The sequence below is a fragment of the Vulpes vulpes genome, chromosome 14 (assembly GCF_048418805.1).
Source record: "Vulpes vulpes isolate BD-2025 chromosome 14, VulVul3, whole genome shotgun sequence".
NCBI lineage: Eukaryota > Metazoa > Chordata > Mammalia > Carnivora > Canidae > Vulpes > Vulpes vulpes.
In genome coordinates, this window is record NC_132793.1 from 65,645,060 (window position 1) to 65,666,984 (window position 21,925).

The 21,925-nt window shown below is 41.5% G+C and overlaps 1 long non-coding RNA gene across 1 annotated transcript; it reads left to right on the forward strand.

The window, feature by feature from the left end:
* Positions 1 to 3,713: 3,713 nt before the first annotated feature.
* Positions 3,714 to 5,567, forward strand: LOC140595297 (uncharacterized). Its single transcript, XR_011996794.1, has 3 exons — positions 3,714 to 4,094; positions 4,468 to 4,586; positions 5,448 to 5,567. It is a non-coding gene; the product is annotated as an uncharacterized lncRNA (long non-coding RNA).
* The last annotated feature ends 16,358 nt before the right edge of the window (positions 5,568 to 21,925 follow it).

Below are 21,925 nucleotides of genomic sequence, written 5' to 3' on the forward strand. Positions count from 1 at the left end.
ATCAACCGGATAAGTCAATCCATCTTCCCAGGAGCAGAGTATCCAGAGACAGAGAGAAGCTAGGAATGTATTTAGGAATTACTCCCTCCATACGGAAACCCAGAGGAGAAACAGTACTGAGTGAGATAGGCACACATTCCAGGATCTGGAGCAGGGTAGGACGTTCTCTGATTTACATTCTAGTTCTCTGATTTACATTCTATCCGCCCCTCCTCCAGCTCAGTGCTCCGGGGGAAACAAGACTGGATGGTAGGGAGGGCCTCTGAGAGCTCACGTGGGGTGAGGTCTGGACATTTCCCTTTCTTGACTCTGGTAACTACCCAGCTCTGAGACAGCACACTGTTCCCTTTTGACTTCCCTCAAACCTGTCCTTACCTTTGTAACTTGCTCCTTTACTAAACTCTTCAAATTACCTACTTTGGGTATGCCCTCTGTTTCCTGCCTTGGTCCTGATATAGAAATACTGTGGCCTTGGCTGCTTTGTGGGAAAAAGATTATACGGAGGTGCAGAGGTGAAGTGAGAGGAGGAGGAGGAAAGTTTAAAAGCAGACCAGTAGGGAGTGGGTTGTGACAGTTCAGGGAGATGGTGGTAGTGTGCACCCGGGTGCCAACAACAGAGGTAGTGAGAGGTGGCTGGAGTCAGGATTTAATGTGAAGGCAGAGCCAACAGAACTTGCTGATGCACTGGATATGGGACGTAACAGAAAAAAAGTGTCAGAAAAGACTCTTCATTTTACAACTGTGGAACAGAATGGTGCTGTTTAGAGGCCTGACAGGGAGAGAACTGGCTGTGGTGTTTTCAGAGGTGGGAGGATATCCTCTAAGAATTTGCAAGATTGCATTAGCAAGTTTTTTCCTATTGGTATTTTCATCTCAAAACTGTAATTCCTAGAGCCTGTCCTGTGGCCTTCTGTGGCTTCTCCAGTTATCTCTGTTGCAGATTTTTCAGCCATAGGGAATGAATATTAACCCATTTTAATGAAAAAAGCAAACCTGTAATTATGTCAATGCAGCCTTTTTAAGAAAAAGAGAAAGGAAGTATTTTAAACCAAATTGCCAATAGTTGTTGCAATTGCAAAACTCTTGATACCTACTGGTCCACACACTAAAACCCTAAGTTTCTGAGCACTGAATCTTCACACTGGACCCACGGGCCATAGATACTTCTGACAACTAATGTCTTCATATGCTGAGCAAATATTTATAATATATTCAGCAATATATTAATAATAATGTAGGTACACATGTTATGTGTGCATGTGATGAAAATGAAACTGGAAACATATGAACCAAATTGCTAGGACTATACACAACTTTTTATTTTCTCTTTGTACTTGTCCACATTTAGAGTTTTCTAAAAATAATCAGGTATTAGCTTAAGAAACCTTTTCTATTTTGATATTGAATCTTTATACAGGGCTTTACCTGACCATCTGTCTAAAATAGTTATATGTTTGTCCCATCCAGCTTCCACACAAATGCACACACAGACTGCTTTACTTTTCTTCAGAGCGTATATCACAACCTAAAATGATATTATTTGCTTATTGTTCAATTCCATCAATAAAATTTAAGCTGAGAAGTCTTTGCCTACCTCTTTCACTTCCTCAGTACCCAGAGCAGTGTGTGGCACTTAAGACGATGATCGATAAATGTTTGTCAATTCACAGACACACACACACACACACACACACACACACACACATTTATTTAAAGGTATTTTGCAGCAGCGATTGTCATGGTGATTCTAAAAAAATCTACACCACTTGTAGGAGTATAAATTGATATAAAGTTTCTGAAGATATTTTACCACATATTAGAAAAAGAAACCTAAGAGAAATCATGACCTCCATTCAGAAACTCTACTTGTAGGGCTTAACAGGAGATTCAGACAAACATGTATTTATAAAAGTGTCTTTGTAGCATTTATATAACAGAAAAATAAGGAGGCATAGTTAAATATATTATGAAAAACCCATAAAATAATAAATCATTATAGCAATTAAATTGCTATAGACAGAGGTATATCTACTATTATTAAAGTTTAAGACCAGGTAACAAAGTAACATGTTCAGCATAATTCCTTAGACATGGGAAAACTTGGGGAACTCTAGAATATTAATTGTGGTTATTTCTGGATCCGGAGACTGTAGATGTTGCAGTTTCTTCTGCGTGCTTATCTACACATATTTAAATGTCTATAAAAAACTCATGAAATTAAGTGTTGTTTTCATTTTTCAATAGTGTTAAAAATCACAAGCAATCCAAAATGGATTTCCTAAGGACTCAGAACTATAGCATAGCTCCAAGTGGAAAAAGTAAAATTCGCAAATGAACTAGAATCGTAATAATTTCTGAATATTTTCTCTACTTGTTGCCCATTTTTCCCAAGTGGAACAACATGTATCTGGGCTCTTGTAGAGATACCACCGTCTGCCAACAGAAATTATTATTGGGAATAATAATTAGGTTGACAATGAAAACCCTGGAGGGTACACAGGAGCCACAATTCACCGTTATTCTTGAGTACAATCTACAGAGGATGGAACCAAGTGGCGAGGTCCTCTTTCAAATTCAAATGGAATAAATAATAAGCACCACTACCTGTCCTGGACCCACTGACCTAAGCTCTGAGGAAACAGTATATGTGACCACACTGCTCACCAGAGACTATATTTACTGATGAAGCTGAGAAATTTTGCATTGGAAAGCCATTTGGGGTGCGTTCACACATAAGATGGCATTAGAGGTGAAGAGTGGCGTTGTGGACGGTACAGGTTACTTCCTTCTGCGCCGCCAGTTGCAAAAATGGGATCTGAAGGTTGATATCAGTCCTGAAGACATGTAAACACTTCGAGTGCTTAAAAACACAAGTTTAAAATTTTACTTCGTGCTTTTTAGGCAGGACTTTTCACATATTGCATTCAAGGCTCCTGCTGTTTTTGACCCTTGTATCTGACCTATTCTCGGATCCCTACTTGAAAGGTGATTGGCACTTATCAAACAAAAATTCCCGAGAACACTGCTAGTTCAGGACCAATATGCCATTAAATTTTAATAATGGTAACTTCCTGCAATTCTCAGGAAGTGGCCACTAGATAGGATTTCCTCCTAGGCCTCTTTCTTAAAGCTTTGTCCTGGGGCCCTTTATCTGCCAAGGGTGAAAACAAAGAAACAAAGAGCAGCAAGCCAGTGTTAAGGGAAACCAAGAAACAAAGCCTAGTTAGGGGCTGTGGTGCTGGGAGAGCAGGTGTAGGTCAGTTTCTGCAGGACTTAAGCTGCCGGGATATCAAACTCTGGCTTTATCCTGAAGATAATCAGGAGTCCTGGATGGAGAGACAGAATACAAATTTAAATGCAGCCTCTAAATTTCAGAACCCGAATCCATTGATAAGAGTCCATTTTAAAGAAGAATCTTCAGGCTTGGGGCATGAGATCATGCCTGTCAAACAATTTCTGTCCATCTCCAAATTAGTAATGGGTGACTTGGCACCCTGGCTGATGAGCTGGCAAGAAAGGAGCTATCGTGTGTCATACCGGGGACCTCCACAGACACCCAGGGCAATGTGATTTGTCACTTAAAGGAGGAGACAGCCTAAGAGTGCCCCATCCTCTGCCTGCTGAGTCATCCTACTCTGGTAGTTATTTAAACAGAAGCCTCCAGCAGAGGCACGATCAACACTCCACTCAGACAATGGCCAGACCTCCAGAAGTCATGTCTAGCTTAGATTGCAGCAAGTGCAATTTTCACAGTTTCTGTCCTCTTTTCCCAATATTGTCACACTGGGGATCTGACTTCTGGCTCTTTTTCTCCAAACTGGCCTACCCAGCCAGTCCTCCTATGAGACTTGGGCCCCAGAGGCCACCGACTCCTTGTTGAGTTTTCCCACGGTCTCTCCGACTTGACTTCCTTGGCTTTCTTCTAGATCAACAAACACTGGTTGAGCATCTGTTGTGGGTTAGGGACTGAGCTATACAGGTAAGGGGTGACGAAAAAACAATTAAGACACATTCCTCGCCTTTTAGGAGCTCACAGTCCAGGGGAAGAGGCAGTCCGGGCGACCACAATATATGAAGGGACGCCTCTAAGACAGGTGAGTACAAACAAAACGGTGTTTTGGACCTTAATTTTAGGGGGGACCACTACTCTTCCCTCAAAGCCACGGCCCTCTCCGTGTGGCTAGGTGGGAGGAATTCAAGGGCTGCGGAAGGGTGGAGGATTCAGAAGGGCACTCCCACCTGCCTGCCGGACGTTGCCCCGTTTGACCTGGGCCGAGCGGCTGCTGTCTGGCCCTGAGCGCCGCCCGTGGTTCTCTTCCCGGCCCATCCTCTAGGTGCTCTCGTCAGTGTGTCAGATGAGGACTCCCTCACATTTGGCTGTCATCTGTCAGCCACAACTGTCCCGTCCGGAGGAGCTGGCTTCGGCCGCTCCATTAAGGATACCATTTGACATCACATGTGCTGCAGGTGCTGCTGATGAAAGTGCTAAAGGAGCTGGACGTGACTGACGTCGGTGGGAAGGACGAGGCTGTGTGCGCGCATGCAGCTGTGCTGTCCAAATGCTGTTCTTACCTCCCAATGGAAAGGTATTGTAAATAAAGTGAAAGGGCACCAGCTTATTTTAAACGCCAAGTATGAGCTAGGAGCTGTTCTTGGCACTATGTAAAAGCTTTATTTAGTTCTCACAGTAATACTGTCCTTATGCTAGAGTCCCACTGTATAGACTAAGGAAATTATGGTTCAGAGAGGTTAAGGTCACACAGCTGTGCAATTTTTGGTTCAGCCTGAATGTGAACACAGGTCTATGTGATTCTGAATTTTGTGTTCAACTGGAATGGTTCACTGAGCAGCTGTAGAATAGTAACATGGCAATAGCATTTTTTTTAAAAGACTTTATCTGTTTATTTATTTTAGAGAGACAGAGAGGGTACATGAGCAGGTGGGAGGAGGAGAGGGAAAGGGAGAGCGAGAATCCCAAGCCGACTCTTCGCTGAGGTTGGAGCCCAATGTGGGGCTCGATCTCATGACCCTGAGATCATGACCTGGTCCAAAACTGAGGTGGTCACTTAACCGACTGCACCACCCAGGCACCCCCATGGCAGTAAGATTTCTGATTCCTGTCTGATTTTCAACCTTCCAAGTGTGATATAAATACAGGACGTATAGCATGAGTTTCTGAATATTTGTTTTGAAACACAAAACCAGAAGAATTGGAGTAGAAGGAAGCAACAAATATATAATAAAACCAAGTTTATCAGATGAAAATATGGATAAAAATGTTTACATTCCCAGAACTGTAAATATTGAAAAATAAAAGACACACTGAGAAAATATGTCTGTTTTTATGACTTGTTGATATCCAGGGGGTTTTTCCTTAAGCCTCAAAACAATTTACAGCATTGCCAGCAGCATTCAGTACATTCAGAACAGGATCATTTCACCCACAGCTGATCGAGGGCCATGCTTGGGACAGCACCAGAAGAGCCTTCCAGCAGACAGGCCAGGGAGGAAGCCAGGGTCAGTGAGTGAAGAGGAGAGCAGAGCCATTTAAAGCAACACCGTTTATGTAAGTGTGATCTAATTGCTTCCACTGGAAATGGGTCAGATTTGAGTCGAGAGAACCTGGGGCCTTTATGACCCCAGTGAAATCAGATTATAGCTTTTCTTCCAATCTCCTTGGAGAATATGGCCCTTGATGAAAGAATGATGCTCGGATTCATTTCAATCTGCCGTGTTTCCCAGTCTCTTCTTGCCTCCTCGGAGTTGATTCGCATTTTTTTTTCTTTTCTGATGAAACACATTAAACTAAACAGGATATGTCATATGACAGACTGTGATAAATTTACTATTGGGAATAGGGGAAAAGTATGGGATAAAGAAATAGGTCTTTTTTGTCTCTCACGGCCATGATTCAGTTCTGACTCAAAAGGAAGTGTGCCACCTACTGAATCACGGAAACCACTTCCTGTAGCTGTTTGGTTTATTCTGGAGGGGCATTAGGCCAAGTACTGCCCTGCCCTGACCCTGACTGGCTCTTCAGAGCCAAAGCGTTCACAACTTGAGGTGGTTTGGCCTCAGACTCTGAGAACATTACATATTAAATTACAAGTGTTTCGTTTCCTAGCAAGGAGTCTTTAGCAACATAAAAACGAACATGTGTTATTTGCAAACTGAGTGTCTCCTTACTCAACCTGAATATCCTTACTTTTTCATAAGGTATGTATTCCAGATGACCACTCTCAAGATCTGAATTCATGGTGCTTCTGTTTTTCCTGAGGGCAGTTTGGGCAGTCTGTAGGGTGGCATTAACCAGATGTGGTTTCAAGCGTACCCTTTCATTAGTGAAGCAATACTAAACTTGTATTCATTCATGCAATGTATTTTTTGGAGCACGTGCTTACTGCTGTGTCCTGTACAAGGGAAGGGTAGAGGATAAAGTGGCAAACAAGACATATGGCTCCTGACCTCATGGTACTTATGACCTGCACTATATGGAAATTATGTTCTCTCTAGACTCCAAGATCGTCATTGAACACAATTAAAAGGAACATCAACTAAAGGAAAACTTGTTTCCTCTTTGCCCACAGGACATTTTTGACACCAGATGTGTGGGTTTCTCTACACCAAGGAATTCTTCAATGCTCAGCAACCACTGACTATCCTACAATTTAACTCAACTCTGACAGTAATTGGCCAGGATTCGCACACGCCCTGGGTATAAGGGCTCAGTCCAACAAGATTGCACTTTAGATGCCAATCGTAAGACCCAGGTTGTCACCTGCACTTCTGATCAACTGAATATAAACTGAGTTTTTCCACCATCTCCTCTTGGGGTTTGAAAATTAGCCAGAATGGCTCACAGAATTCAGAAAAATACCTCACTGACATTTACCAGTTTATTATAAAGGATACAACTCAGGAAAAGCCAGATGGAAGAGATACATATGGGAAGGTGTGGGTGGAGGGGGTGTGCAGCTCCCATGCCCTCCCTGGATGTGCCACCCTCCTGGCACCTAGATGTCTTCACTGACATGGAAGCTCCCTTGGACTCCATAACTTAGGGGTTTTATGGAGAGTCCACTGTGTAGACATGATTGACTAAATCATTGGCCACTGGTGAATAAGTTATTATTCCAGCCTCTTTCCTACCTGGAGGTCAAAGGGTGAAAATGAATGTTCCAACCCTTAAATCACATGATTGGATCCTCTGGCAATCAGCCTCCACCTTCCAAGAGTCATCTCATTAGCATAAACAGGTATGGTTGAAAAGGGCTTATTATGAATAACAAAAGATGCTTCTGTCACCTTATTCCTCAAGGAATTCCAAGGGTTTCAGTTTTAGAGGCTCTGTGCCAGGAACCAGGGAGGAAGACCAAAATATATATTTATTATACCACGTTCATGCAGCCCCAGCATCTAGCCCTGGGCCTTGCATAAAGAAGCTCCTCAACACTTGAGTAGATACACAAAAGAAAAAACAAAAGATAGAAAGACAAAAAGATGGAAAGAAGGAAGGAGATAGCAAAGGGAGGGAGGAAAAGAAGTCATCTCACAGTCATTTCTTACTGTATTTGCAGATGAAGACGAAAATATCCAGTCATTTGTTTTCTTCCATAGTGTCAATTCCAAATAGACTATAGATTTGTGCTCCTATGTGCATCTGGAGAGTCTGTAGTGCTTCAGGAGACAAATGGGCTCCTCATCAGGGAGGTTATAGTACCAAGAAGGTCCGTTCTGAGGCCAGGTAAACATTAGAAGTCCTGAGAACCCTCTCTGAGAGTAACAGGCTCTTTGTTATCTCCTCAGGATAGGCCAGAATCCTGAACCATAGATAATCTATTATTCTCCTGGGGGTCCATGCCCAAAAGATGTGTCAAAGAATGGCTGCAAAACTGTGTAACACTAAGCACCCATCTGATAGAAGAGTCCTGAGAATTCAGTGAGACAAAGGGCGCCTGCGTGGCTTAGTCAGTGAAGCATCTGACTCTTAATTGCAGCACAGGTCTTGATCTCAGGATGGTAAGTTCCAGCCCCATGTTGGACTCCATGCTGGGCGTAGAGCCTACTTAAAAGAAAAAAAAATTAAATGAGACAATGTCTAGTTGTCTAGAATAGTCCTTGGCACACAGGAGGCTCCTTGTAAATAGAAGCTATCACTACTACAACTTCTCTTAATCTTATTACCATTACTCCTTCTACTACTGTTGCCTAGGTTATATCCATTAAAGCCAGCAGTTTTTCCATTAGTCTGACCAATGGCTTGATGTTTAATGATGGAATTCTATGATTCGGTGTAAGCCTCTCTAAACCCATGCTTTCCTTTCAACAATGGTAAAAAAAAAAAAAAAAAAAAAAAAAAAAAGGTTTTTTTAAGTTTTAAAAAACTGCTAAGTAGGGAGCTGGACAAGGGACCTGATCCCAAGACCCAGGGATCATGACCTGAGCCAAAGGCAGACGCTTAACTGACTGAGCCACCCAGGTGTCCCCTGACAATGGTAAAGATTTTAAATTGACCTCCAGTTGAAACTCCCTGTCAAGAAGAGATTGTCTTATTTACTGATGTCCAATTTATGAGAGCAACAGCTTTTCCCAAACGTAAGATTATATAACATTGAATGTTTTAAGAAGTTATATGTAACCCAAATATAACTAGCATTATAAGATAAATAGAGGCATATTACGAATTATAAGTATTTGAGCAAAAATTGAATCAAATTGGGCAGCCCCAGACCAGAATTGGTCAAGAGAGGGCTCTACCCACAAGAGCTAAGGGAAAGATTTTTCTAGAAAAGAGGAGGAAGAAAAGCAAGAAAATTATTTGATTGTCTAGAGCTTAAGGGCTTGCCTTATTTGGGAAAGCCTAACTGACTGTGATTGGTTGTCTTTGTTTCAATTTCTTAACCTTGAGGCCTTACAGGCTTAGGTTTTGGTTTGCTTTTGTAGGCACCCAAGGCATTAGAACCACCCCCGGCTAAAGCCTTCTTCTGTTAATTAAATGCTAGGTTGTTTGGCCCCTACCCTAAGGCTACTCTCTACACATTTGACGTATGGGAGGAAGAAGAAAAAAAAAGAAAAAGAAGGGAAATAGAAAGAGATACAAAGGAAAAAAAAAAATCCCCACCAGAAATACTGAAGAGAGATGGAGGTTTTTGAAGTTTCCCTAAGTACTGCTGAGGTATTTGTTTTGGTATCTCACACCACAAAGATAAGTAATATCTTGTTCAAATCTTGACCAGTTTCCCTCAGAGTTCCCCTTTCCATAGGAATCCAACATCTCCCTTCAGAGATTCTTCTTTACTTGGATGTCACTCTTTTACATTGTTTCCTCCAAATAATTCCAGAGTCTGCCACCAGTTTAACCTCCCCTGAGCTTCCCTAGTTCCTTCACCTATCACATCATTTGGCTCAACAAAAGATGGGAAGTGAGACCCTAAGCAAAGTTTTTAAAATCAAGGCATTATAAAAAGCTGTTTAGCCAAGAATCATGATAACAATTACAGGCAAACAGACAAATTAGGTCACAAGTCTCAGAAGCCCAACATTATTTTATTTTATTTTTTCAATTTTTTTAAGATCTTATTTATTTATTCATAGAGACACAGAGAGAGAGAGAGGCAGAGACACAGGCAGAGGGAGAAGCAGGCTCCATGCAGAGAGCCCGATGTGGGACTCGATCCAGGGTCTCCAGGATCACACCCGGGGCTGAAGGCGGCGCTAAACCGCTGCACCACTGGGGCTGCCCCCAACATTATTTTAAATCCTCATCTCCACGTGCAGTTTTGTTACCATTTTGGGTTGTTCCTTGATCCATCCCAAGTAGCTATAATAGTACCTGGCAAAAATATTTGCTGAATAAATAAATTAGCTTAAGAGTTTACATTGCAAATAAAATCAAATACCATTAGATTATCCTTCCTACTTTTTGCTCTTAAATAGTCTGTGTGAGGGGCACCTAGGTGGCTCAGTGCTTGAGCATCTGCCTTTGGCTCAGGTCGTAGTCCTGGGGCCCTGAGATCGAGTCCCACATCAGGCTTCCCATGGGACCCTGCTTCTCCCTCTTCCTACGTTTCTGCCTCTCTCTCTGTGTCTCTCATGAATAAATAAAATATTCTAAAGAAATATTCTGTGTGAAACAAATAGTCACACATATATCCATATGAAAGAATATAATTTCCTGTCATTAATTTTTTATTATGTCACTTAAGGTCAAATGTCACAAAAAATCACATTGAACTCTTGACCAATCTATCTATTTTTTCCATTGGAATATTGGCCCAACTAAGAAATAACATCAAGGAAAAATTATTTGTTGGCAGAAAAAATCCTCTCTAAATTCTTGTGTGTTTTGTTTTGATTTTTCCTTAGTGACTAGAGGTCAGTTTCAATCCACTGAAGCACAGATTCCAAATTTTCAATCTGGTTTTCTTGAGTACTGACAGAGTGCCAAGAATGAGGCAATGACACAAAATCACTACCAAGACACACACACACGAGTCCAGGGCATGTTCTGGTGACTTGCAAGCTTCTTTCTCTCTAAAGTATATCCTCAAATTCGTACTTTTTAACTTGAAATGGATCTACTCCCTGTCTCCCAAGCAAATTCTTATGGATTTTTTGTCTAATACATTGGTCAAGGTATTCCAAACCTTGGTATCTAAGAGATATCATAATAGAATCATCTACTGACCAAAAATTACGTATCTTCTACTTATCCTTTCTTGTTTCCTTTTAAAACTTGAATTTTAGGGACGCCTGGGTGGCTCAGCGGTTGAGCATCTGCCTTCGGCTCGGGATGTGGTCCTGGAGTTCCGGGATCGAGTCTCACATTGGGCTCCCTGCATGGGAGCCTGCTTCTCCCTCTGCCTCTCTCTGTCTCTCATGAATAAATAAATAAAGTCTTTTAAAAAATTGAATTTTAATATGTTTAGGTGTGGGTCAATGACTATATACATTATTATTGAAAAAACAATTTCGTTTTAGCCTAGTAATAAAAAAAAAAAAAAAACCCTAAATGTTATTTGGCAGCCCCCAAAGAATCACATGTTTAATGTAGTGGAGGGACAGTGCCCTAAAAGAAAGGGTGGCATTCTGGACAGCCAAAAGAACAAACGTCCACTACAAGTAATATGAGCACCAGGTTTGGATGCAATCCATCTCTCCTACGAGACTGGTGGCAATTCACTTAATCTGAGCCCCAGTTTTTTCAGCTATGACCAGAGATATCAACACCCAACTACTTATTTTGTGAATCCCTTCACTAAAATTAACTGTTATCTGTTGTTCTGTGATTCTATAAATCTCAGAATAATCTTTTCCTGTTATAGCCAAGTTGTCTATCATGGTCACAGATATTCACCTGGTTATTTTGGCTTCTCTAATCCTGCTGGTGAAAACACCTCCAAGGGAGCTTTTGGTCAGGAGCTGACAATGGCATTTAAGGTCACCTGTGCTTTTGATAAAGGAGAATTTGAAAGGAGACCAATAATACATATATATTTTTTTTCACTTGGACCCACTAACTTCCCTGATAAGGATATTTAATTCATATTTCTTAAGTCCTAATTAATGCCAAGCCCCTTTTATGCATTATGTCATTTAATTCTTACAGTAATACTTTCAGATAGGTTATCAGCTAGGGTGTTTGACTCTAAGTTAAAGGGAATAAAAAAAGCACAAATCTCCAACCAACTAAAACAAGGGGACTTGTTCGCTCCCATAACTGGCAGTCTAAAGAGAAAGCTGCTTCAGGATTGGTTGAGGAATCTAGTGGCTTCATACTGTTACCAGGTTCCTAGGTGCAATCTCTGTCCTTACGTCCAGCATTGCTTTCCTCCTAAACACCCATTTCCCTCGGTAGCATGGCCATCAGTAGGAAACTTGCTTCCTTACTGATATCTAGCAAAGGTAAGAGAGTGCCCCACAAACAATGAAAAAAGTGAAAGAATTGCCTTCTCTTCCTTATGATCTACCTTCAGTCTGATGCTTATCTTTTAAATAACAGCTATAAGAAGTAGAGTTGGGAGGAGGAGAAATACTATGGTATGATTAACTCATCTCATAATCCAGAGGATTATGATTATCTTGATTGATTTGGATGAATTATAATTTACGCCTGATGCTGGGGCAATTCTCCGTACTACAATGCCTACCACATAGTGCAAAAAGAATAGGTCAAATTGGGAGAGCCAACTATAATGTGCACTATAGGTAAATATTGCTAATTCCCAATTTACAGATGAGAAAACTGACACACAGGGGAGAAAGGTTAAGTTAATTTGCCGAAGTTGATAACTGAATGTCAACAGTCTCTCTCCATTCTAATAGTCAGTTATTCTCCTGCATTTCTTTCTCTCTTTTTTAAAAGATTTTATTTTATTTTTTTAAAAGATTTTATCCATTTATTCATGAGAGACACAGAGAGAAAGAGGCAGAGACACAGGCAGAGGGAGAAGCAGGCTCCATGTAGGGAGCCCGACACGGGACTCAATCTGGGGTCACCAGGATCATGCCCCGGGCTGAAGGCAGCGCTAAACCACTGAACCACCCGGGCTGCCCAAAAGATTTTATTTTTAAGTAATCTCTACACCCAACATGGGGCTCGAATTCACAACCCTGAAATCAAGAGCACATGCTCCACTGACTGAGCCGGCCAGGCACCCCTCTTGCATGCACTTCTTGAAAGCTTAAGATGTATACAAGGAATTCCAAGAATAGGAGAAAGGGCATAAAGGAAAGACCACAGGACTAGGCATCAAGAGATTAGTTTCCAGTCTTGACTCTCCCATTTACTAGCTGTGTGACTTCTGTGAGAATGAGAATAATAAAACCTACTTACTGGAGTAGTAGCAATACTCAAAGAGGAACCCTGAAGAAGAGTGGCGTCATTTAGGAGCTTACTTGAAATGGAAATTCTTCATCTCACCCCTGACTCACTTAATCAGAAGGGGGGGGGGGGGAGGCAGCAATAAATACTTTAATAAGCATTCCAACTATTTCTGATGCTTGCTAAAATTTGAGAACCACGGGTCTAACACATTGCCTGGTGCAAACTTTATATGTTCTTATGTCCTAAAGACAATGAACATGTTGACTTCTATCTCTAAGAGCTTATAAGCTAGGGAAACAAAGAAAAAGTTCCATATTAAATTCTTTAATAGAGGACCATACTGAGTGATAAATGATCGAATACAAGCTTAATGTGCTTTAAAAGCTTTTTAGGGATTGAATTTATTTCTAACAAGGGGAATCTCAGAAGGCTTTATAGATAAGAAATAAAAAGGGATAAAATACCTATAAACTATAAAGTAATGCAGATAATTAAACTTCCAGGGGTTACTGCAAAGTTGTATCTAGAAAGTTAACTTAAAATATATCAATACAGGGGTATCTGAGTGGCTCAGTTGGTTAAGTGTCCAACTCTTGATCCTGGCTCAGGTCTATATCTCAGGATCGTGAGTTCGAGCTCCGAATTAAAAAAATATATATATAATTTCAACACTAACAGATTAGATATCTCATATTGAATGGGAATAAAAACCCATCAGAAGTCAGAAGAGGCAGGTTTTAGTACTGAAATTACATTTACTAGCTGCCCCTCAATGTCCAAGTTCATAAAAAAAAAAAGAGAGGTTGGTCTGGAACCCTGGTTCTTAATCAGGGGAAAGTAAGGTGGGCCCAAGGCATGTGTAGATTTAAAGCTTCCATAAGGGAGTGTGGGTACAGCCTGGTTAAATAGCACTGGACTAAATTGTTTGTCTCTAATCTCTGGCTGTAGATTACTAAAAGTAAAGTTAAAACATCAAGGAAACATGTAATTATTATTTAAAATCTGCAAGCCCATCTCTGCTTCTTTTTCTTTCTTTCTTTCTTTCTTTTTTTTTTTTTTTTTTTTTTTGCTTAACATCTCTGAAAGTGCTCCAGTACCTGAACACCCAATTAATCAAAGGGAAACATCTGTAATATGTAGCAACTAAAATATCACCTTCCCTGTGTGGATCACAAAGTCCTTGGCAATCACTTCCATACCAGACTAGTGAGTATTGTTGTTCTCATTTTCCAGATGGATAAACAGAGGATAAAGGCCTTGTTCAGTGTCACACATTTCTGTCACCAACTGAGACACAATGGATGTCAGTCTTCTCATTCCTTCAACAATAACGAGCTTTCAAACTCTTACAGTCAACAAGAACTTTTGGAAAGATTACACTGGCTGAAAGGCATAAACATGGACGACATCCACAAATAGAAGGAAATTAACTTGAAGCTGAGTGTCCGACTTCACTGACTCTCTGGTAGAGACAAAAGAAAAGTTTTAACAAAAAAGAGTCTGAAAGAAAATAAATTATATATAGCTGATTATTGAGTATTATTTTTACACAGTAAAACAAGTGAAAATTACTCTTCTTTAAGTAGTGATTCCTATCTCTTAACTGAGTCATACATTCATTCAATAAATACTTATTGATTGCCTTTTATGTGCCAAGTCCTCATTTCTGTACTGTGAGCAGATAATAATAGTAATAACAATAACAGCTACTGTAGCAGGGACCAGTATATTTTTTTTTAAATCCTCTTTTTTTTAAAGGTATTTTTATATATTTATTTATGATAGTCACAGAGAGAGAGAGAGAGAGAGAGAGAGAGAGAGAGGCAGAGACACAGGCAGAGGGAGAAACAGGCTCCATGCACCGGGAGCCCGACGTGGGATTCGATCCCGAGTCTCCAGGATCGCGCCCTGGGACAAAGGCAGGCGCTAAGCCGCTGCGCCACCCAGGGATCCCAGGGACCAGTATATTAATAAATAATAACTGTTGAATAAAATGCCAAAGCTCAATATGCACAAGCCTTCTCTTTGGGGCTACCTCCATTTGACTATATACAGCTAATCTGCTCTGAAATTCTCCAGCTCTGGGAAGAAGTGCTTTCCAGCTGTTGTTGAACCTGCCTCTTGTGGATGCATCCACCAATGAGCATGGACTTATACTCATTGTCCTTGGAAAGGCAACCAGAACTGAGAGCATTATGACTTCTTCACCATGATTTTTAAATTAGTAGAACCAGTTCTTCTAATTTCTTTCTTGGTTTCCTACAACTCAAATACAGAAAGAGATTGGAAAATAAATGCTGTCTTAATACTGCTTTAACACAAAACAAGTATTCTTTCAACTGTGCTTGCAATGGAACAAAACACAAGCATATGTGAGATTAATTTTCAGTGGTCAATTCATCACATATAGGATTTATAAGAGTAAGTGCTTTGCGGGGCTCTACAAAACATCCCTTCATCTTTCTAAATGCCCATGTACTCACACTAATGGTGCTCTCAGATGTTAGGAAATCTTTTGAGACAGAAGTAGGAGGGGATGGGGGGGGAGGGGATAGAGTGATGCAATATTTCTGAGTGTCATGTGATTTCACAATTTGTTTTTCAATCTGCTTGGACTTCCAAAAAGAAAGACTCTCATATCAACAAGCACATAAACTGAAGCTTAAAACACTAAAAACAAAACCATAGAGTCTCAAACATATGACATATATATATGTCATATTTATTTGATGGGATGCTCCTGAGAAATGTGAATTTTTCTCTGACAGGTTTACCAACTTGCTTCATCTGAACACATGAACCATAAACAATACCTAATGAGAAAACTTTCTGTCTTCTTCAAGGTCAAAGTTGGAACAAGTGTAGGGAATTCAGTTTTCCTTACTCGACAATATTCATCATTCTTGTGCTCAGTATGCTCATGAAAAATGCAAGCCTCTTATAGTTAGCACAAAGACACAGCAAATTTTCAGGGATAAAATATAAACTGATGAAACTGGTAGGATGTAAAAATACAGTTATTAACCTCTTACATTCCTAGATTTAAAGTTGAAACTCTATGTTTGTCGTTGTGAAGAGTCAGTCAATGTAACTGTAAACAAGAAAAGCAATCCTTGTTTTCCCATTCTACTAATTTAAGCACCTATGACAACTTTTGCTGTTACTTAGCCCTTAACCTACTCATGCTTTCCAAGTTTCTGTGTCTTTTTCCACTATCTGCTGAGGATTTTAGGTACAGTACAGATAGCTCAGTGATAATAGGTAAGTGAGGAGGAAGGAAAAAAATATCAAGTTCCAAAGTGGCATTATGAATAGCAGCAATAAAACATAATTGTCTGGAAAGGACAGCCTTGGAGGCAGGTGGGTCAAATAAAATATGCCCTTGGTTTGGACTCTGGAGATGCTTTGACTTTCTCTATTAAGCATTTATTTGGTAAATAATAACCAGTTAGCTTTTCTGTGACTCTTGATTTTTAAAAAAGGTTAAAAGCAAATGAAAACATGACTTTGTGTGTTTATTTATTTTTGTAACCTCTACACCCAACGTGCAGCTTGCACCCACGACCCCAAGATCAAGTCACATGCTCTTCCAACTGAGCCAGCCAGGTGCCCTAACGTGAGTTTATTTTTTAAAGGAAATTTAGCAATTAAATATAAAGTGGCATGAATAGATTATACGGCAATATAATGCAAATTGTTTTGTTGCCAGATCCAGAAGCCTGAGACAATCTTCACATAATTGCAGAGTCTCACTGTGTAATTCTTCCAATATTTTTGGATTTTTTTCACCTTTACTATCCCACATCGTATTTTTTTTTTTAAGATTTTTAATTTATTTATTCATGAGAGACACAGAGAGAAAGAGGCAGAGATACAGGCAGAGGGAGAAGCAGGCTCCATGCAGGGAACCCGACGTGGGACTCGATCCTGTGACTCCAGGATCACACCCTGTGCTGAAGGCGGTACTAAACCGCTGAGCCACCCAGGGATCCCCCCCACATCGTATTAATGGGTACCAACACATTTATTTCATTCAAGTCCTAGCCAACTTTTCCATATAGATTAAGAATTATTCTCCCATACAGCTGTGGCCTCATCACAGCATTTTAAGTCCTATGCATTTAACATTTCTGTATAGAAAAAGAATACACCACGCTAGAATTGTGATGATATGATGAATCACATGTCAGTAGCGAGTTATTATATAAAGTTGAAGCTTGTTAGAGCAGAAATGGTACTAAAAATAAAATCTCCCCCCCCCATAAACTCTTCTAATTCCCAAGGCCATCATTTTTAAATAAATCTTGCATATATTTCTTCCATATCTTGCTAGTTTGAGAGCATTAACATTTGCAAAGTGTGCAATTCATTACCAGGTAGTAATTCAAGCAAAGGAAGAAATCTGGCTGGATCAGTGATGTGTCAGCAAGGCCTGAATCACGGGAGGTTGGTCTCTGGTGTATCCTCTTGGTCCAAAAAGTAGGAGGTGGTGGTCCACTGAGCCAGGAATTGCCTGGCAGTATCAACATCCTGGCTGTTGCTCAGGGTAGGTTGCATTTTTTGGCTTTTGCTCCTGAACCAAAAGTTCAAGTGTGAAAACCGGGACTGAAGCCTCTTCTCGGCTGGAACCAGGACACCCCCAGTTCAGCCAGAAGTTAGTTTGAGGGTGTAGTGGCCCAGCATTCCAGGAGTGGCACATGTCAGCAAGACGTGTGCCAGGGCCATGTCCCAACTGCAGAGCAGGACTTGCCACACATCCTTCACTTCATGAATATACTGCATTTCTGGGCGTCTGGGCAGAGACACTGTTGGGACAGAATCAAGATGTGACTTCGTGCTGAGTCTATTATCTCAGCCGGGGTAGGCATGGATCTGAGAAGAGTCAGGCTGTGGCCTCTAGATTGCAGACCTCCTTCCTTCCCCACAGTGCACGGGATCCTTTATCCTTTATGCTTTGCTTCATGTCCCTGAAGAGTAAAGAGCTCATGTTTCCCCCTTGTTCCTTTTGCATCACCAAATGCTTCCACAAGAGTGGTCTCCAAAGCTGACTGCATTAGAAGGAAGAAACACCTTCGGACCTGTGCTTCTGACACAATGTGTCCCTTGTGGACCTTTCTCTAAACACCCGCAAACATATATGTTAAGTGTTCCCAAGAGTTTGCGCCTTCTGGAGGTTTGTTTTGTTTTTACAAAAATGGGGCAGCCTGGGTGGCTCATCAGTTTAGCGCTGCCTTCAGCCCAGGTCCTGATCCTGGAGACCCGGGATCGAGTCCCGCGTTGGGCTCCCTGCATGGAGCCTCTTTTCCCTCTGCCTGTGTCTCTGCCATTCTCTCTGTGTCTCTCATTAATAAACAAATAAAATCTAAAAAAAAAAAAAAAAAAAGGTCTCTCGATGTTCTCTTTATCTGCTGAAAATGTGTGTGTACCTGGCAGTTGGAGGGGGTGTAGATGAATGTGCCTTTCTCTTCTCCCTCCCAGCCTCGCTCCATGAGCTGACTCTGTGTGACCTCATGACGGAGAGAGCTTTCTGGTGTGACATCTGGGGCCTGGGCCATGCTGCAGAGGCATAGCCACCGACACAGAGAACATCTGGTTTTCAGGTACAAGTCACACGGCCAAGACTCAGGTGCTGGTGTTTCAGAGCCTCACCCAGTCCGGGAGCAGATGGATTTTAACCAGCTAGTAGGAAATATATGAGTGAGTTTGCAATATATGATTTAGCTGAAAATGTCAGTGATTTGAATACAATGAAATTGGTATGAAACTTGCCAGTGGCTACAATTTGTGGTTCACTTCTGTGCTGCTTTTAGCACAAGAAGCAAGTATGATGATATATGTGCGAAACGGCAGCCTCATCAGCTGTTAACTTACACATAGACACAAAATACAGTGCTTTTCACACCTCCTAATTGCTTCTCTGTTAAGGAAAGTATAACTGCAAACTCTGAAAGTATAGTATCCCCTTACGTGATCGTCTCATTTCATTATCAGGTAACATATGATGAATATTGTTGAGAAGTGACTAAAAGACACATACGTACAGGGAAGTTAGGGTTAAGGCACCACTCTCACAGAAGACATAGACTTTCTGTTCACACTCATTTATCTCTGTACAGAAATGTGTTACTATTTTGAGATAATGACTGATGTTTTTCTTTCCTGCATTTCTCCTTTGCCCACATCAATCTGTAGGTTAGTGGAAGGGAATGCCTTGGAGTAGGAAGGTTATAGACTAAAGTAAAGTACTGGGTAACTTTTTGGAAGGCTAAAGTAAATAGAATTGCCTTGAAAGGCAAATACTTGTACGAGAAGAAAGGATGTTTTAAACTTCTTAAGACTTAGAGCCTGGGAGCAGCCCTGGTGGTGCAGCAGTTTAGCACTGCCTGCAGCCCGGGGCCTGATCCTAGAGACCGGGGATCGAGTCCCACGTTGGGCTCCCTGTGTGGATGCTGCTTCTCCCTCTGCCTGTGTCTCTGCCTCTCTCTCTCTCTCTTTCTAAGAATAAATAAATACAAAATCTTAAAAAAAAAAGGGGGGGGGGCCTGAAGGAACCAGAACCCCAGAGTTTCTCTTTTAAGCCACAGAATGGGTAAAACATCTGGTGTTTCTCCAGCTGGAAGAAGGGAGAGATCCAAAGGGAGAACTGGTCAGTCTATGTGCTGCCCCTGAGTGGGGGCAATAGAAACCCCATAGGGCTTAGGAAGAGTAGAGGTGGAGACTGTGGAGAGTATTGCCTCCATTCTCAGGAGGAGCTGGGTACATGGACCTGAAGGGAGCCTCCCCCGCACAACCCCCCACGTAGAGAAGGACAGTGCCCACAGTTCTGACCCCACAGTTCTCAACAGGAGAGCTGGGGTAGCAGAGAATAGCCAGGGAACCCAAAGCCTGGGGTAGGATAAGGAGTATAGAGAACGTCGGAGCATGACATCTACAGATTATGAACCGTGAGCAGCAGCAGCAGAGGCCAGCAGGGCCAAGCAGCCTGGGCTCTACCTCGAGGCCCACAGGGATGGAGGATGACAGAGACAACATGTGCCACTCTGACCTGACGTCAGGGTGATACGTATGCCCCACTCTCTATCTCCCTTTGCTAGCTCATTGCTAAAAGGGAGAAGGGAAAAGACAGAGAAAGAGCAATTCTATATTAAGTGAGAATTACAAAAATAATAATAATAATTAATAATAATAATAACAACATGAGTTTTTAATTAGCAAAATGCAGTTTTTCATGGGCAGTGGAAACAGGGCCCTTGAGCCAGACTAAGATCAGAGATGGAGAAACAGAGCTACATACGGGCATATCTGAGCCCATGTCCGAATTTTGATGCCTGCTATCTATACACAGACGTACAGGCACGACTGAACAAGCATTTGTATCTGCCTTTTTTATAACATCATAGACCCTGGAGGCAAATAGACCTGGGCTTGAATCTTGTCCTATTATCCACTTTAATAGCTGGATGACTTGGAACAAATTTCTTGATCCAAGATTTTGCTTCAGTGAATAAGGAATAATAGTGTCTTGTAGGCTTGTTCTAAGGATTAAATGAGATACAAAGGTTACCCTAAGACCTGGCATACGGTAAGCCATTAATAAATGCTATTTACCATGATCATGGTAACACTAATAATTATTATGCATGTGTTTATCTTGACTAGGAGTCTGAACTTTTGCTTGGCAAGACTTCATTACCTGTTGTACATAAAGCATAGCACATCGAGCTACTAAGACTATAAACACATCAAGGCTAAGGGGACATTCATATATAGGTCTTCAATGGCAGTATTTGAGGTTAACCCCCTTTTATGTATTTATGTTTATTTAATTTTCCGTTTGTTCTATATGCCTCTAGATTTGGAGAAATCTGAAGTAAAATTCCTTTTGAGCCAAGATGGAAGTCTAAACTTTAGATTTAGAGGGAACATCTACTCCCCAGCCCCCCGCCCCCTTTCCCCTTCATTCTGGCATAAGTTTGGTGGCCAAAGGTTTACATTTGGTTTCCTCTTTGCCAAGCTCATCAGAGGCACAGCACCCTTAAGCCTCACCCTGACACCCACTAACGAGCATTACCTTGTGCATAACATCCGGACTCTCCTCTAGAAGATTCAACCTTGTAGAGGTTTTATTAACGCAATAGCCCTTCTATAACTATATTTCAATATATGTAATGTGGTAGCAGTATCTTCAATATCTCTGGGGCTTCCTTCTGATCTGAGAGATTTCACTAGACAAAGTATCCAAGATGCCTCACCACACCTCTGGCCTAAGCATCCTCCCTCTCTTATTCAAGGGTGAGTGGGCAATCCTAATTCTACCCAGTAAAGCTATCAAAGTGCAAAGCCTGCAGAAAACCCTGTCCCCAGTAATAAAGCAACACACGTAATAAAACAGCACAGTCATCTAGGGGCTACTGGCCCATGCTGAATTGGGCAGAAGAGGCAGAATGAAGTCTTTGCTGGTTTTTTGGGTGGCCTCAAATAAAGCATCGAATCTCCTGACTCCGTTAACTTATCTTTAAGAGGGGGATAATGATACTGTGCCAGTTCACCTCAAAGGAGTATTATCTAAAGCTAGAGATTACACTGTTGAAGAACCAAGACTACGCACGTGCTGTGATTTTCACTAGCCAGCACTGGTTTTATTCATATGGTGAGTCTGTTTCCTGTCACTATTACCTATATTAATACAAACAGTGGATAACAGCATTTTCACCTTGAGTCCCTAGATTTTTTTTTTTTTAATTTAGTCACACAGAGAGAGAGAGAGAGAGAGAGAGAGAGAGGCAGAGACACAGGCGGAGGGAGAAGCAGGATCCACACAGGGAGCCCGACGTGGGATTCGATCCCGGTTCTCCAGGATCGCGCCCTGGGCCAAAGGCAGGCGCTAAACCGCTGCGCCACCCAGGGATCCCGAGTCCCTAGATTTTTTAAGACAGACCCATCATTCACTCACTTTGGTCCCTGAGTCTTTTTCCTAGATCCTGCAACAAACCATTACCCTTAGAGAGTAGGTTCTATCCTACCAAGTGTGCAGTTTAGAGGCATAGGCTTTGGCCAGATAAAAGCTTGCCAATGCAAGTTGGCCAGATGTCAGCTGAA